General features: G+C 43.8%; 1 protein-coding gene and 1 long non-coding RNA gene across 13 annotated transcripts in view; both read right to left on the bottom strand.

The window, feature by feature from the left end:
* Window positions 1-17,296, bottom strand: part of LOC135897935 (testis-specific serine/threonine-protein kinase 3-like) — a 245,996-nt gene that overhangs the window by 6,960 nt on the left and 221,740 nt on the right. The gene's annotated exons all lie outside the window — the stretch shown is intronic.
* LOC135897879 (uncharacterized) lies at window positions 1,702-16,086 on the bottom strand. 2 transcript variants are annotated; one of them, XR_011511690.1, is made up of 4 exons: window positions 15,997-16,086; window positions 13,052-13,237; window positions 5,456-5,617; window positions 1,702-1,759 (listed from the first exon to the last, which is right to left on the bottom strand). It is a non-coding gene; the product is annotated as an uncharacterized lncRNA (long non-coding RNA). The 2 variants fall into 2 exon arrangements; XR_010563181.2 differs by having other exon boundaries at window positions 1,709-1,762.

Consider the following 17,296-nt stretch of genomic DNA (forward strand, 5'->3'; position numbering starts at 1 on the left):
AAACTGTCGACCAGCGATCGCAAGGGCGATAAAAGACGCCGGCGGGGGGGAAGTGTGAGTTTCAGTGCGACACGCCATTGAAGCCAGAGGTTGCGTTTGACTACCATGCGCTCCTGCTGTTGTCACCGGCGAGGGGGAACTCACCGGCAGCTCACGTCGTTTCCCGACGTGCGAGGAGGCTCTTGCATTGAGCGGTGATCTTTGCATGTTCGGGCAATATGGCCGAATTCATGACAACAATAGCAGACCACGCCTCGGTCCGAGTGAGGGGGCCTGGGTGCGTCTGGTGCGCTAGCTAGCTTCCGTTCATTAACCATAGAGGCACCGCGATCATATTTCCCCTCGTGCACAAGGGCACGGCGTTCACGTTCTCGTTGGCCGTGCGGGGAGAACAGCGTGCGCGAGCGTGCGAGTACGGATCTAGAGTGCTGTCAGAAAGGTAACGTGCGTCTCGGTGTTCTCTCATGGTCACGGCTGCCTCGTATTCAGGGGAGTTACAAAGTGACGTGTCACCACCAGCCCACGCACAACGAGGTTCGAGAGAGGCAGACGGCGGTGGCGGCGGGCGGTAGGCTCTCGTTGCCAGTATGTCGCCCTGAATCTGCTTCGCATCGGTGGCCTATTGTTTCGGTCACGTCAGCGGGCGGTCTGAAGGTAAGCGGGGAAGGTTGGATGGGCATGACGAATGGCCCACTCCACCTTCTCGGCTTCAGATGCCAAAGGGTCAGCAAGAACATACACTGTAAAAAAAATTTTCCTTACTTTACAGAAAATTTGCTGGTAATTTGTGACCGAACACTCTTCCGTAAATTAAGAACGGTCATTTCCGTAGAACGGACAACTGTAAAAGAGAGACCGTAATACAAGATACGAGTGCTTCTGTATCTAGAAAACGGAAGACTCTGTATTCTGAATCTGTACTATGACCGTTAAAGTACGGTGCTTCTCGTATTCAGAAACGGAACGTAAATTAAGAACGGTCATTTCCGTAGAACGGACAACTGTAAAAAAGAGACCGCAATACAAGATACGAGTGCTCCTGTATCTAGAAAACGGAAGACTCTGTATTCTGAATCTGTACTATGACCGTTAAAGTACGGTGCTTCTCGTATTCAGAAAACGGAACACACTGTATGCTGAATCTGTACTATAACCGTTAAAATACAGGTGCTTGCCGTATTCAGAAAACGAAAGACTCCGTATGCTAAATCTGTACTATATCCGTTAAAGTACAGGTGCTTCCCGTATTTCATCTTGCGGAGCATATCCATTATTCGAAGAATGTGCCATCGGGGACAAAATTGCCCAGGACGTGCGAGAGTCGACCGAATTTTATTGGAGTGCTATTTGCTGGGATCAGCCGTGCCACCATCTGCGTTCAGAATGTGCATTCGTGACCCACTGTTTTCAGCGGTCTTGAGCAGAAATGCAATTTGGTCATCACTCGCACTTCCAGGGTACTTTTGTCCACGATAGTACATCTCCTTTAATGCAAATGTCATGAACGCAGCTCATAGTCAAAGCAGCAGGTCACCATTGAGAAAATTGTCTTGCCAACACACTGACATGGCTGCAGAGATAAAACACTTTCCACTTTGTGATATGAATGCACTGCATAGCATATATACAAAAAGGTGCAACATTTCAGTCCTCAAGTTCTTAGATCACAGAAGCAACTTTATTTTCTTCAATCACTCGTCTCGCACTTCTTCCTGGTGAAAACTGTTCTTGACTCCAAACGCTTGCAAGGATAAACTTGCTGCTGTTAGGAGAAATAAATAGTATTCGTGAATATCCATCCTAAAGAAAGCGGCAAAAAAGTATAATCACAGAACACGACAAAGCAGTAACTTCGGTGTTAGAAAAACATGTAAGTAGATCAACATTGTTGGAACAAGGGATGTTGCTGTAGCCAACATTTCGACATAGGTGCTTGTCATTAGGGTAGCAAATGTTTTCCTTGGCTGTGTTGTTTTGGATTTTGCATATCTCACTGGCCCCTCGCTTCATTGGGGGAGAAGTAACTGGTGCATATAATAGGTCAGGAGAAGCCAAAGTGTTAAAACAAAGGAAGGAAGGGTGTGCTTAGCAGTGGTGATTGTGATGGAGCGGGTATGAGCGATGCTGTCAGTACTTGCCAAGAGTAGGGGTGACCAAAACAGAAAACGATGTACCCATGTAAGCAGTCATTAATCCAGTAGACCTAATCTTCCCAGAAGACAAAATAGGCATCAAGATAAACAGTTTGCACTTTTGGAAAAGGAAAACGAAGAATTAAGGAAAATAAATTTTGTATCAAGATGCATCTGGTTAAGATCACTGCAAGTGGTAAATGAAGGCGCATTATGAATATATATTTGGTTGAAAGCCGATGAAGAAAAGATATATTAACCAAATATTAAAAAATAGGGACATTAAAATTAAACTGGGTATGACCATAAAACAGTAAAGAACAGCCTGTGGAAAAAAAATGGGATGAATAATATAACCAGGTGCAAGATTGCAAAACGTCGAGCGCTGTTTATATTCATGCTGCTGTTGACAGCTTCAAGTTTCTGTCTTCCTGTGAAACCTTTGTCTTACTTGAACAAGGAAATGGGTCATTTTTTAAACAAGCCAGTTCAAATGCAGTTCAAAGTTTCAGCAGTGTTATATAGAAGAAAATATTATGGCCAGTTCTGGGTGTGCTTTCATTCACCAGTTATTTCCACCGGTATAAGTTCAAAATTTAATGGTCTAAATGGACCTTAGCTCTTGGCAAACTATTAGCTGGTCTTTTTTTCAACACAGATGCCTGCACATTATATGTGTTGGCAGGAATGCTAGCGAACTACATTATACTTGTTGCCACAACCAAAGTGAAACTTGGTAACAGTTATTGAAAAAAAAAACCAGCATTCCACAATACTGATTCAAGTCGTCTGGAAAAGTTGCTTAAGTTAACGTACACGCCCTACCCCACCAGACACAATTATTCACCACACTGACTCTCATGGTGTCAACCATGCTATTACAAGACTAGGCATCAAGTGAGGAGAATTAGGGGATAAGAGGGCACAATGCTTTTTGTTAGAATATCAAATGTGCTTTACATAAATGCTACATTCCAACTAACAAAGGAGCAACCGGTTTGTGAGATAGTGACCAATGCATACGAAAGCTAATGACATTCTGTGCAGCAGAATCTTTACGATGAGGTGTTATGCGCACAAGTGCACTCTTTCACACAAAATGACATCCTGTGCAGCAGAATCTTTACGATGAGGTGTTATGCGCACAAGTGCACTCTTTCACACAAAATGACATCCTGCAGTCAAACCTTGTGCCAACATTAGAGGTTGAAAAACACCGTAGTGGAAAGCAAAGAGTGCTAAATTTGTTGAAAATTACTAAAAATTATTCGATTATTCATTATCCTTACTGTTCGTTAAAGATTCACAGATTGTTCCCTACGGGTGCTGTAAACACGCACCCTGCTTTTACAGTGGTAGCAACAATGATCTGTGGCACAGACAAGAATAAATGCTCATGAAGTTTGTGCAAGAGTATACCCTACAAATTGCACCCCATTTCACATTCCAATATGGTAGAAGAGGAAGACGAAAAAAACTACTTTCTGGTGGAGGATGCATACCCTAGAATAGAAGAAACAAGTGTACCCTAACCATTGCTGCTGCCGATGCCTGTGCACTAGCAGTTACATATAATATGGCAGTTACAATTGTTTTTCCACAAGCACTGCAAGCTGGGGCCAGTTTACCAGTACACAGCTGTAATAAATTTAGGGCAAGCTAAAGCTCTCTAATGGATTTAGCTCATATGACACAATTGGAATGCAATATTCTACAATTAGGTGAAGCGCGATGTGCCATCCCATACAATGAAACACCTTTGAAGAATCTGAATCCCCACCTGTACTCTTAGGCAAAGTTACACCCTTTGGAGTGTCCCTTCTGCCACACAACAATAATCGTTATCTGCCTTGATGCGTTTCCTTTCTTGAAAACGCCACGCCCGCTACTTTGCTGTCGGGAATGCTATCATGCTGATAACGCGCATGCCGTTCGTTACTGGAAAGCACAGGGCTCGCAGCGTTAAAGAAAGGAAATGCATAAAGGCAGATGACAATTATCGTTGTGCGGAAGAAGGGGCACTTCAAAGGGTGTAACTCTGCCTAAGAGTGTGGGCCGTGACGAGGGAAAAGAGTGTGTTCTGTGTAAAGTAGTGCACCTGTATAACCTAAAGCTTTGGAGAATGCATTTAGTATGAGCTGGGAAGGTTCCTAATTTTAATTGCACACAGTAAAAACCTCCATGCAGTTTTGCAAAACGCAAACCCCCTAACTTTTTGTTGTTCAAACGTAATGACACGTAGGGCCATAACGTACATTATTGGTTTCTTTCCCAAACAATCAAAGTGAATAGCACCAACCTAAGTGTTATGTGCCTTCTTGTTAGTGTCGAATGCTGCGATCGGCAGAGAAACGGATTTCTGGAGCAATATAAAGTATTAGGTACTGTGATCTCAGTTCTTTCACTGCTGTTTAAGCATTATCGGGTCTTAAAGTAAAAAAACGAGGAATAAATACATGCATATTTTACCTCCCAACCCTCATAAGTATTTAGTAGTCTGGATTATAAAGGATTCCAGATTTACAACGCAGGAGAGATTTTATTCCACTGAAAGAATGGCATCATGCCAATGATTCTGCATCTGGTGCTATATTTATTTGCATTTAGTTCAGTTGGAATGTGTGTGTATCGTCAGCGATATCGCTTGACATGTTTTAGATTGACTGTTTTCTAAATTTAGGCAAATTCGTATTTGCAAATAACCTTGTATGACACGAAGAACTTGCTTAGCAGGAGTATTTCTAACATTTGCAAGATATGAGGCTCTTGAATGCATATCTAAGCCTGGAGTACACCCCGCCCCCTAATCTCATCAGCAAGTTTCTGGAACTCATCTACGAGGTTTCTTATGATGAATGTAAAGTTGCTTGAACGGGAGAAATAGGGAACTTATAACAGGTGAATTATGCAGCATAAGAATGATGTCAGCAAAAAGCAAGCATCAAGAAGCACTGTCACTCAATGTGCATAGACTATCAAACACAAGAATTATTTGGGATGATTTAAAATTCTGGCATTGGAACGAAATGTCTTTTAATGTATATATAAACTCTGATTATTCACTCTACTACCACTACCTTCATTAGAAACATTCATAATCATTATCCTATCTATGCCACATCATCCTAGCTAATTTTCAAGCCTTCATAAGCTGCTTTTTTTACTGCTAATTCTCTGTGGGAAAGAGGTGTCCGTACGAAGACCTTTACCCGTTTTTTGATAAATGATAAGGGAAAAACTTCACACCAAAAATGCATTGAGCTTGAGCAAGTTCTGTGTTTGATGCTGTTGATTCTTTTTTCCCTTTGCCATCATTGACCCACCTGGTTAGCTAAGTAGACAGAAAAGCTGCAGGAGAAAGGTGGGGGTGCCAAATCAGACTTGTGCCCCAGGGGACCTTTTCACGGTCACTGGAGGAACTGCCTGTGGCCTCGGCATCTTCCTTGAGGGCCATGGCCATGTCTAAGAAACCTTGTCTCCACAGGCTGCACAAAGAAAGATAATTTGCTGAGCTAAGTCTTTTTCTTAAAAGAACCCATTTAAGTTGTATTCGTGGCTTTGCACCACAAAACTGACACATGACTGGCCACTCAAGACACTTTATGTGTATTCGCAGGCTTATTCCTTGGAAAAACACTTTTATGTAGCACACAATGAGTAACAGTAACAAAAAAGTGTATCAGGAGGCTTTCGTATTGCTCTACAACTTTTGATTGACACATTTCATTTAATTATTTGAGATATTTAATAACTAATTAAGAAATATGTAATTAGGCAGAATGCACAAAATAATCAGAGTATCTTCAAGCGATTGCAAACATTACCTTCATTTTGCTTAGTTACATCGCATTTACATATTTCTAAATCTTGGTGCATGATAGTTAAGCCACCCTGTAGATCAAAAAACAATATTAAAATTTTCATAATCATCTCTTGCGTGTTATTGGTGGCTATGGCTGCTTCTAGTTATTTTTTCAGTATGGTACAAGCAGTTTTGAAGTGAAATTGTTTTGCATCGAGGGCATGCAATCTAGACAATCAAGCAAAAGGTCAAGTTGTGTTCACTATTCAGATGTTTAACTAAGAAGCTGCAGGAAAAGGAAACAGGACACAACACCTAATAAACAATGCAAAATTTGAAAATTTAAATTGAACAAGAAACCAGTTTTTGAAAACACAGAAAAAAAGCCAGCAGCTTACATTGAATACACCCTTGCTATGTACTCCAAGTGAAGTTGTTACCGCAATGCTTGGGCACCATATGAACGTAACAATCAACAACTTCGAGCAGAATATTAACACCACTAAATGAATTGGCCTTTGAAGATTCTTGATCTGAAATCCTCAACGACTTGTTCTGGCGTTTAATCTGTCAAGCTCAATCTGTATTCTCAAAAGCTGGCTCTCGGCCATAATTTCTCTAAATGCAACATCAGCTTAAATCTCAAGGTAGGGTTGACCTGTAAATAAAGTGGATAATGCATGGCAAACATCATGAACTCTCTTACATGTTAACCAGAGGGTTCACTCATGCAGCCATGAAATTGTGATGCAGACACGATATATTGAAGCTGGTTTTGTGAAATGTTTCATGCTTCCAAGGCTTCTTCAGTTGTGAAAGCTGTCTCCACTAGCTAAATAAGCGATGAGAATAAAAAAAGAACTTCAACATGCTCGCAATACGTTGGCCATTTGCAAGTAAACAGCAGCCTCTTTGGGCGCCCAGGTTGCCTGGTGCAAATCTATTATGCCACAGTACTTGCGTTACCCAGTACCAGCCACTTTAAAATGCAATGTGTTCAGAGCCCTTTCCCTCTCTTTTTCTGCTTTGGAAACAGTTTAACATGTGTTCAGTAGGCGTCGAGAAAGGGGACAGAAAACACTGTGCACCACTGATTTCTAACATGTTTCGCTGGATGCAGCACACCGCACCGGATCCAGGTGTAGCCAGTGGAAATGCGATGTCATGCAGTCGCTTGTCCTGGAAGCAGGACATATGGTGGACTAACTAGTGCGTGCGATCAGATAATATTGCTGCCGAAAAACTTTTCTTCGTTGTTTTTCACATTTTAGGAGGTCTCTACATGTCTCGCAAGCGCTTTTATGACAATCTGAACCCGTATACGATAGTGTTCTCTTACATCAAGTTTTTTCTGATTTACCAGTGTTTCCATTGCACGACACTTATGTTATCGACACTGTAGACACTACAATGGAAAAATTCTGGACACCTCGAAGCACTGAGAAGCAGAAGAAAGCGGATGTGCCCCGCATCGGCTCCGTCTTTTTGAATGATTCTGCAGGCACTTTTGGCAGGACCACGCATTGAAGCTTATCATCGGATTCGTGAGGCTAACCCGAATCGGTGGATACCTTTGGACAAGGCGGGCCAGCATTTTTTGGACTTCTACAGCCTCTTTTCTGTGCATCGCGCGTGGGCGCCACGCTGGGCCTAACGCCACGTAGGTCTCGCGAGCCCGCCAAGCCGGCATGTTCGATATGCGCATGGACGACGAACCCTCCTCGGAGACAGAAGACGGCGAGGAAAGAATGGGTTGGCAGGTGGTCACCAACCGAAGATCGCGATCTGCGAAAAAGACCTGGGCAGCTGGTGGAGCCGCCAATTCGTTCCGAGAATCACAAGGAAAGGAGATCGCCAACAAAGGTGCTGCCGGGGCCGACAAGCTCAAGCGCCGGATTGTGAAGGCGTCAAGAATGCCGCAACTGCCGGAGGAGCACAGGAAAATCATCGTTAGGCCTCGGGGAGGCCTCAACCTGAACAAGGTCAGCACAGCTATTGGAGAAGCGATCGTCGAGGCAGCCGGACTTACAGCAGATCAAGCGAGGGAAGACATCGTCTGCCCCAACTTCACACAGAATATTGTGGTGGTTAGTACACCGGACTCCTCTCATGCTGAAAGGTATGTGAGAATCAAGTCCATTACGATCATGGAGGCAGAATATGAAGTGAGCGCTTATGAAACAGCCCCCCACTCTACGTGCAAGGGGGTTATTAGAAGAGTGAACCTCAATGACAGTCAGAGTGTGATCACGAAAAAGATTGTGCATGAATACAACCCAACAGCGTTGGCTGCACAACGTATCAAAGCTACGGGATCGGTTATTGTCCTTTTCGACGGATTCAGGGTGCCCAACTTCATCAAATATGGGTCAACCCTCGTGAGGTGCTATCTGTACAGGAAGCAATTTGACGTATGTTACGCATGTGGAAGAATCGGACACAGATCAGACGTTTGTCCAACACCTGATGTTGTGCAGTGCAGGGGATGTGGTATGCAAGACCCAGGGGAGGCTCATATCTGCTCTCCCAAATGCAAGTTCTGCGGTGAAGATCACCCCACAGGTGACAGGGCGTGCAAGCAGCGGTACCAAATACCATATGTAGTAAGAGTAAGAAGAAGACAACGCTCCAAAGTGGAGACAGAGATGGAATCGGCCCAACCTACAAAGGAAACCCCTCCAGGCGCCGGAAGGCGCTCACGCTCGAGAAGCACATCAAGATCAAGACAGCGCTCAACATCGAGGGGAAGAAACCGTTCCAGGTCTCGGGAGGCGCAGGTGCGCTTCGAGGAGCAGGAGCTGAAGATAAACAAGAAAAAGGAGCCAGGAGCGACCTGGGCCGAGAAAGTCAAAGGTACTGTGAAAGTCACAGGTGCGCTAGCCTCGCAGGAACAGAGTAATGATGCCAGAGTAGAACAGCTGATCAGAGAGGTTATATCACTAAAGAAAGCAAATGAAGAACTTAAGCAGCAGATTCAGGAAATGAAAAAAGGGTTGAGGACAGAAAGCGACAGTGTGGCAATAGCTAAGCCGGTGTGTATAAGGAACAGCCAGGAAGAAGACACACCGGCGCCCAAAAAGAGAGCTGTAGTTCCGGAGGCAGAATCGATGTGCTCGGTTCTGGAGGAGATTAGGAATGCGATTAGGGACCTAAAGGACACGGTAGACAGCGTTAACCTTAAGGTGGATAAAACATGGAAGTGGAAGTTAATAGCCGAGAAAAGGTTGAAAAAGCTAGAGGCCCAAGGAGAAGATGAAGAATATATGCCCTTGGAAGCCGAAAGCGCAAGAACACCCCCAGGAGCGGCAGGTGGTACAGTCAAGCGAACAGTGACAGGGGGTAGCAAGTCAGGAGGCAACGACAATAATAATGGATAACAGAAATAGACTTAGTGTGTGGCAGTGGAACTGCAGAGGATTTCAGCAAAAAAGAGCGTCACTAGCACAGATAATCAAAACGGTTGAAAATAGGCCAAAATTAATAATGTTGCAGGAAACTCTAGCGGAGGAGATCGGGCTGTCCGGCTTCAACTCGGTCTGCAAAGGCAAAGGACCAGGCAGAGGAATTGCCACCCTAATTGACAAGAAAATTCCTTACATAGAGCACGATCTAAAATTAGGGGCGAGTAAAATTGAATACATATTTATAGAATTGGTCCTAAAACGGCACAGAGGTAAAGCGCAAAGCTTGTTCTGCCTCAACATATATAGCAGTCCCAGAGAGATGAGACAGAGCTTCAGAGCCATCTTTAATAAGACCATGAGGGTAGCCAGAACTGCACCACTCATAATAGGAGGGGATTTCAACGCCCCACACCAATCTTGGGGTTACCGCTGGAGTAGTAAGAAAGGGGATGGAATCTGGCATCTCGCCACAGATTTAGGCCTTTCTCTTATCACGGACCCAGCCTTTCCTACCAGGTGTGGCAGTTCCACGTGTAGGGACACTACCCCGGACTTATCCTTTACTTATAACTTACCCAGGGCAGACTGGATAAATTCTGGCACGGACCTAGGAAGCGACCATTACATACTACACATAATGGTAGAAACGACGGGGGTGGATGTAAAGCATTTCACTTACATAGACTGGGATCACTTTAGAAAAATCAGAAAAGACAGAGCAGACACAGATAGAAAGGGGCGCATCAGACTACAAGAGTGGGTAGCTCAGCTTAGGGACGACTTGAATGCAGCAACTAAGGCTATAGAGACAGAGGAAGAGGTCGAACAAATTGATAGTAGATTGGCGCATTTGATCGAAGCCAAGCAATCGATTTTACAAAGATGGAAATCACAACGCTTAAACAGGAGACTTAGGAAGCGAATTGCTCAGCTCAATAAGAATATAGAGGAACACGCACGATACTTGCAGAAACAAAAATGGGATGAGGTGTGTAATTGTGTAGACGGAAGGATAAAACGTGGAGGCAATTGGAGTCTGCTCAGGCATCTGCTCAACGAAAAAGGCACTAAATCGAATAGACGCACGGCAGTGGCGAAACTGGTACACCAGGAAAGTCAGACTGCAAGCGCAGAGAGCATAATGGAGCGACTGGCTACTAAATACTTGCCTCTCAGGAAAGATCAGGATGTGAGTTATCCCGATTACTTAGGGTTAGAATGCAAATATATGGATCAGGAATTCACCGAAAGTGAGGTACGCACGGCACTATATGATCTGAATAGTAGGTCAGCAGCTGGCCCGGATGGAATCTCTAACAGATTGCTTAAGAATTTGGACGACGAATCAATAAAATATCTGACCACATACATTAATGACCTATGGAAAGATGGGGTATATCCAGAAGAATGGAGGACGGCCAGTACTATCTTAATACCAAAGCCGGGCAAGCAACTCAACTTGGATAATCTGAGGCCAATTTCTTTAACATCATGTCTAGGGAAGACAATGGAGCATGTCATATTGAACAGGTTAACGAAATATGTGGAGGACAATGACATCCTACCGTACAATCTGATTGGTTTCAGATCAGGCTTGTCCACACAAGATGCCATGTTGTTAATCAAACATCAACTGCTATTGGCTAAACCAACAAACACTCGAGCTCTCTTGGGGTTGGATGTCGAAAAAGCTTTTGACAGAATTAAGCATAGAGCAATACTTGAAGTGATTTCCGAACTGGGATTGGGGAGAAAACTCTATGAAGTGATTAAAGCCTTTCTTGGCAATCGTTCAGCTCACCTTAGATTCGGGGATATTATATCAAAGAAGATGGATCTCGGTGACAGAGGGACGCCACAAGGGTCGGTCTTGTCACCTATGCTTTTCAACCTGGCCATGTCAAAAGTGGCAAAGGGACTAAAAAGGATAGAGGGCATTCACTTTACCATTTATGCAGACGATGTGACGATATGGACCGCTGAAGGAAGTATGGGACATGCGGAAAGCAGACTTCAGAAGAGCATTTATGAGGTAGAGTCTATTTTAGAAGACATGGGACTGAAATGCTCTGCTAGTAAGTCTGAACTCCTTGTACTCAAGAACAGAAGAAGGGGTAGAAAACCGAGGGGATACGTTCCCGAGGAAGAACCCCGGTTAGTACTAACCACGAAGGCAGGCAAATCTATCAAGCAAGTAGAATCCATAAGAGTCTTAGGGTTATTCCTGGAGGCAAACGGGGCAAATGGAAGAACAATACGACACATCACAAGCAAGACTGTGGAGGTAATAAGACTGCTAAGGAGAATCACTAACAGACAAAGAGGGCTGGGAGAGGAGAGCGCCATGAGACTGGTCCACGCTTTCGCCTTGTGCCACTTCTCATATGTAGCTGGGATGCTCAGTTGGACACAGACAGAGCTAAACAAGTTGAACAGATTAATTAAAAGGCTTGTCAAAACAACAGTGGGGCTACCGATTAACACCCCGGATAACAAATTAATGAAACTGGGGCTCCACAACACAATAGACGAGATAATTGAAGCTCAACAAATTGCCCACAGAGAGAGGCTCTCTGGAACAAGGCCAGGTAGAGCAATACTAGAAGAGGTAGGATGGTGCCCAACCGAATCCAAAATTTCAGGTGAAGGCACAGTAGAACTAAAAGATAGCATAAGAGAGATAATCAAGACGACTCCCTTCCCCAGAAATATGCACCCAGTGCACAACCTGGAAAGACGAAAGGCAAGGGCCAAAGCTCTCCTGCAAGAGATAGAACACGACAGAGAACATGCGGCATTTGTAGATGCTGCGTGGGTCAGAGGAAAGAAAGCCTTTACGGCAGTAGTAGTAGATGCAGATGGTCTCACTCGGGATGCTATTACAATCATGACTAAAGACACGACAGTCGCGGAACAAGTAGCGATAGCATTGGCTTTAAGGAATAATAAGTGGACGAAGATTTACAGCGATTCTAAGATGGCTATCAGACACTTTACCAATGGCTTTGTAACCAAAAGGGCTGCCCAGCTGATCGGTGAGTTGGACAGCCAAGAGATCGAAATCCGCTGGTTTCCTGCGCACATGGGGTCTGTCGATCCATCTCGGAAGAATTTAAACGAGATGGCTAACGCAGCTGCACGAGGGCTTACTATCCGTGCACTACGCGACCAGGACCTTAATAATATACAGGTGGAGAACAGGGACCAATTACTTACATATAATGAAATCACAAGGCATTACTACATGAACAGAAGGGAATTCCCAGTGCCACACGCTAAGCTCAATAGAGCTCAAGCGGTGACTCTGAGATTGCTGCAAACAAGAACTTATCCAAGTCCAAACTTTATTAACAAGATATATCCTGAAAGAGAGATACCAATCAATTGCGAGAAGTGTAATGGCATCATTACTCTGGATCACATGCTTTGGCAGTGTCCTGTGACTTTCACAGACTGTGACAAGGAGAGAGACTGGTGGCAGCGAGTCCTACACAGTGGAGTTCTTTCCGATCAAGTACAGGCCGTCCAGAAGGCCCATGATACGGCGGTAAGGTTAAACCTTACTGTCCCGACGTGGGAGCCGCCTGCGTCAACCTAAGGGTTGATCTTCAGGACATTAATAAAGTTCATCATACCATACCATACCTCGAAGCACTGCTTGTGTAGTTTATGGCACATCAGGCAGGCATGTTAGGGGAAGAAATGCCACACACCCGTGCAACAAAGTGGTGCCGCAAAGTTGTGAAGCACCAACTTCCGGGACAAGGCCGGCTTTAGTCGAGGGCGCTCGATGTGCTGTTCATCCCCTGTAGTAGAGATCAGTGGCGTGGACCCTTTTATACTGGCTGTCTTTTCTGGCCGGAACCTTGGCAACAGCTTCCACCATACTTTTTTTGAACCTGCAGCATGTGCAGAGAAAGTCACATCATTGTGCGTTGATTGTATGGCTTTATTGTTCTACGCATTCTATCAAAGGATTAAAAAATACAGTTAACACATTTTTACTACTGTATATAGACAGTCTAGTTGCTATACATGCGAAACATTACCATTCCTCTGACAGAATGCAACAATAGAAGCGTACACTGTAAAGCTACCCTAAAATTTAAATTGATGTGACACTGTATGAGCATACAGTATGCTTACTGTATGCTCTAGCCCTGTGTCAAGTAAAAGTTAATTATCAATCATTTATGGTGTATTTCTGCTTATTCTGGGTCATCAAACTGTACGATGTTCCAAGTTTACACATTGTTGGCTTTTGATTGCCTATGTGATCCGTTTCCTACATACGCATGCAGTAATCCCACTGTAATAAGGAAAAAGAGAATAGGAAATGCCGTGATAATCTTCCACGTTTGATGAGGGCAGGAGCAATGGCCAATAGCATGTGGTTGAAGCTACATAAATACTCAGTTTTCACACAGCTTAATTACTCAGCAAGTAATAAAGAGCTATCCTGTGCACCTCTGCATGACCAATAAAATCTGACTACTTCACACTGCACTAAGGCTGCCGCTTGGTACTGTGCGGCAGTTCAGCTTTGGTTTTCTGATATACAGAACTGTTTAGGTACCAGTAGTTTACTTTGCGATAAAATGGAGCTTGGAGCACTGGTCATTTGCACATAAATAATGCGACAGCAAATATAACAAAAGGATAGGAATATGGGTCTCTTGGAAAAAGTACATACACATTATGATTATAATGTGATGTGATGCCACAATGAAACAGAAAGCAACGCATAGAAGTGGACGGCGCTTCCATGCCACCAAGGTTATTGGACAGACAGTACTTCAGAAGTGCCCGCAGAAGTGCCCGCAACACAATGTGTTGACGGGCTAGTTGGTGTGAATCCATAAATACTTTGTTAAGCGCAAAACAATGGACACAAGAAAGACGACCGGCACAAGGCGCTACACTCAACTGACATCACTTTATTGCGTCGCTCCTTTATAAATAGTAGAATCTAGAAGAACATGCGCAGTGAGCACCATGTGCAGAGACCACCAACAACCAATCACAAGAGCGTACTCATGCGACGGGATCCAAAAAACCATATTGAGCACTGCACAAGGTTAAAGAAGGCACACTAATGCACTGTGACCCCAATGACTGTATGAAGAAAGCTTCCGATAACTCTCGGGCGGTAATATCACAGCACTTTTTCAAAATCGTAGTATCACAAAACATGGCTTTGCACTTCCATATTTTACAATGTTGAGCCAAATGGGAACCTGTGCCTGTTGGTATGGATCGCTTAGGTTCGCAATGTTTCGTGATACTACGATTTTGAAAAAGAGCCGTGATACCACCGCCAGAGAGTTATCGGAAGTTTTCTTCATACAGTCATTGGGGTCACAGTGCATTAGTGTGCTTTCTTTAACCTTGTACAGTGCTCAATATGTTTTTTTTTATTCTGTCGCATGAGTGTGCTTTTTTGATCAGATGTTGGTGGTTCCTGCACATGGTGTTCACAGCGCATGTAATTCTAGATTCTGCTGTCTACAAAGGAGGGACGCAATAAAGTGATGTCAGTTGAGAGTAGCGCCTTGTTCTGTCGTCTTTCTTGTGTCCGTTGTTTTGTGCTAAAAAAGCAATGATGTATTCCTTGTGTGTGTTTGAAGACAGCTCCACACGCAGTAGCGATTCCAGTATTGCTGCCCAGTGGTTTAGCTCGCCGCAGTTTGAAGTGCCACAAAACATAAGGAGAGAAACCTGCATTATAGTCTTGTTGCAAACAAGAATATAACGTGAAGTGCATTCTGAGGCCAGAAACTATAGAAAAAAAATTTCATGATGCACTGCTGTGCAGGGTTTTATAGCAAAGTCAAATACATTTAGTGTAAATATCACACTATGATGGTGCACAATGGTGGTAATCTGTAATAATATAAAAGGTGCCTTAATGTTACAACAAAAGCTGACATTACTTAATAATAGCCCTGTAAAATTTAGCATGCAGGGGCACCGCTTGGTTAAATAGTGATGTATTGTCTATGTACACAAGTATTACCCACGCATTTCTGCCATTGTCTAAATGGCATAAATGAATGGGTAATACTTGTATACATAGATATTACATCTCTATTGTTTAACCAAGTGGGTAAACTATGTCTGCCTGACACAAGACTAGAATTAAACCATAAATTATATATAGTCACCCTAACAGTAACACCTCATTTGAACTTCACAGTAAGTAGACGCCTGTTGATGCCAGCCTCCCCCAATGCTAAACTGTGCTGCATGCTCTACAGAGAAATTATAGTGGTATCACTCAACTCTGAAGCAATTCAGGACTGCAGCACTGTAGAAGACATCTACAAATGTCCCATTTCATGCATAACAGCCTGAATTGCTTGCACATCTTACCAAGTGCAAATTAAAATTTCTTCTTGTTTAGCATTTTTGCCTGCTAGACCACAATCCAATGTCATCAATATATCAACATATTACCTCAAAGAACCTAATTTGGCCTATAGATTAACACCTTTGCATACTGCCACAGCACAGCTGCACTCTGTCATATGCGTTGCAATCATAAAGGAGTGCTGGTCCAACAGCACTCCAATGTCACTAACAGTGATCACCTACACACCTAAGTAAATGGTCATGATTCAGGTGGCAAACAGCTAAGAGAAAAAAAAAATCCACTCACCTTGTGAGCTACAATACTGCAATAACTTGAGAGAGATGGACCCATTGCAGGCGGCAGACCTCTTCTCAGCTCCAGCACAACAGCAACTTGGCTTTCAGTAAAAGAAAAGGATTGATTAGTAATGATAAGTTACCTTGTTTTTGCTGAGTATCAATACAATCTGGCTTTCATGCATATCCACTCTCCGCTTTAGTAATACAACTGAATTATTCGTCAAATAAAAGAGTCTATGATGATACCATTCGCTTCTCTTGTATGTCCAAATTTTTTCGCACTGATACCCCGTTTACTGCTTGCTTACTGACACGAATGCCTTGTCTGCCCAGACATCATTCGAAGCAACACGTCTTGCTGCACCGCAAAAAGTTGCACCGAGGAAACACAGCAGGGCAGCCAGAGCAAAGAACTTTTTTTTTTCTGGTCACAATTAAAACGTGCACCCAAGCAAGAAAGTAACGATCACAGGTAGTGGGCGACTGCTATTGCCTGGAACGTTTATTTCCGTATTTTAACAGAAGTTCGTGTATCGGATACAGTATGCTCTCAAGCCAATACAAGCGTCAATACAAGAGCTCAACTGAACGCAGTTTTATTCTACGCTTTTAACGCGAGTGAACAAAAGGTTAGAAGTACCTCACGGAAATTGCGATCGAGCCAATCGCGCTACGACTGGAATCGATCTGAAAAGATAGGGTGATCCCTTTCCCCATTCATGCGTCATTTTTGCCCTAAGACGTTGCATAGTGGTCTTTTGAAACAATATTTCTGTTCGCGACACCGGCTTACCACACATCATTTTAACACCTACGTTATGGAAACCAAATAAGATTAAAATGGGCTTACCTCATGAGCAAGTTACGAGCGCGCGTAGACTGTTGAACACCCGTTGAGAGCAAGCAGGCTATCCGTGTCCAAGCGCATACGTGCACCCAAACACAGGACAACTTCTTCGATGCCGCAGCGTGCAGAGTTTTGTACACGAAGTGAAAGACATCCAGCGCAAATATCTCCGCGCGATGACGGCAAATGACGAGCGCACAAGCGTACACAACACAGCGACAAATTCGGAACTTTGCCAATTCGAACGTGCCGAGACCCAAGCAGCGTAACCATCCATCGTTTCTGTTCTTCGCTCCCGATGCGTCAATCTCTCTTCCTTGGGGTCTTGCTCCACTCTTGAGCACAAATCAAGAGATATTTACGGCGAATTAACAACATTTACAACACAACTCGAAAAATGCCGGCTGACTACACATGTGCAGCTCCTAACGGACGCGCAGCGCGCGCTGCCCCCTGGTGC

This window comes from Dermacentor albipictus, chromosome 2 (assembly GCF_038994185.2).
Source record: "Dermacentor albipictus isolate Rhodes 1998 colony chromosome 2, USDA_Dalb.pri_finalv2, whole genome shotgun sequence".
Taxonomy (NCBI): Eukaryota; Metazoa; Arthropoda; class Arachnida; order Ixodida; family Ixodidae; genus Dermacentor; species Dermacentor albipictus.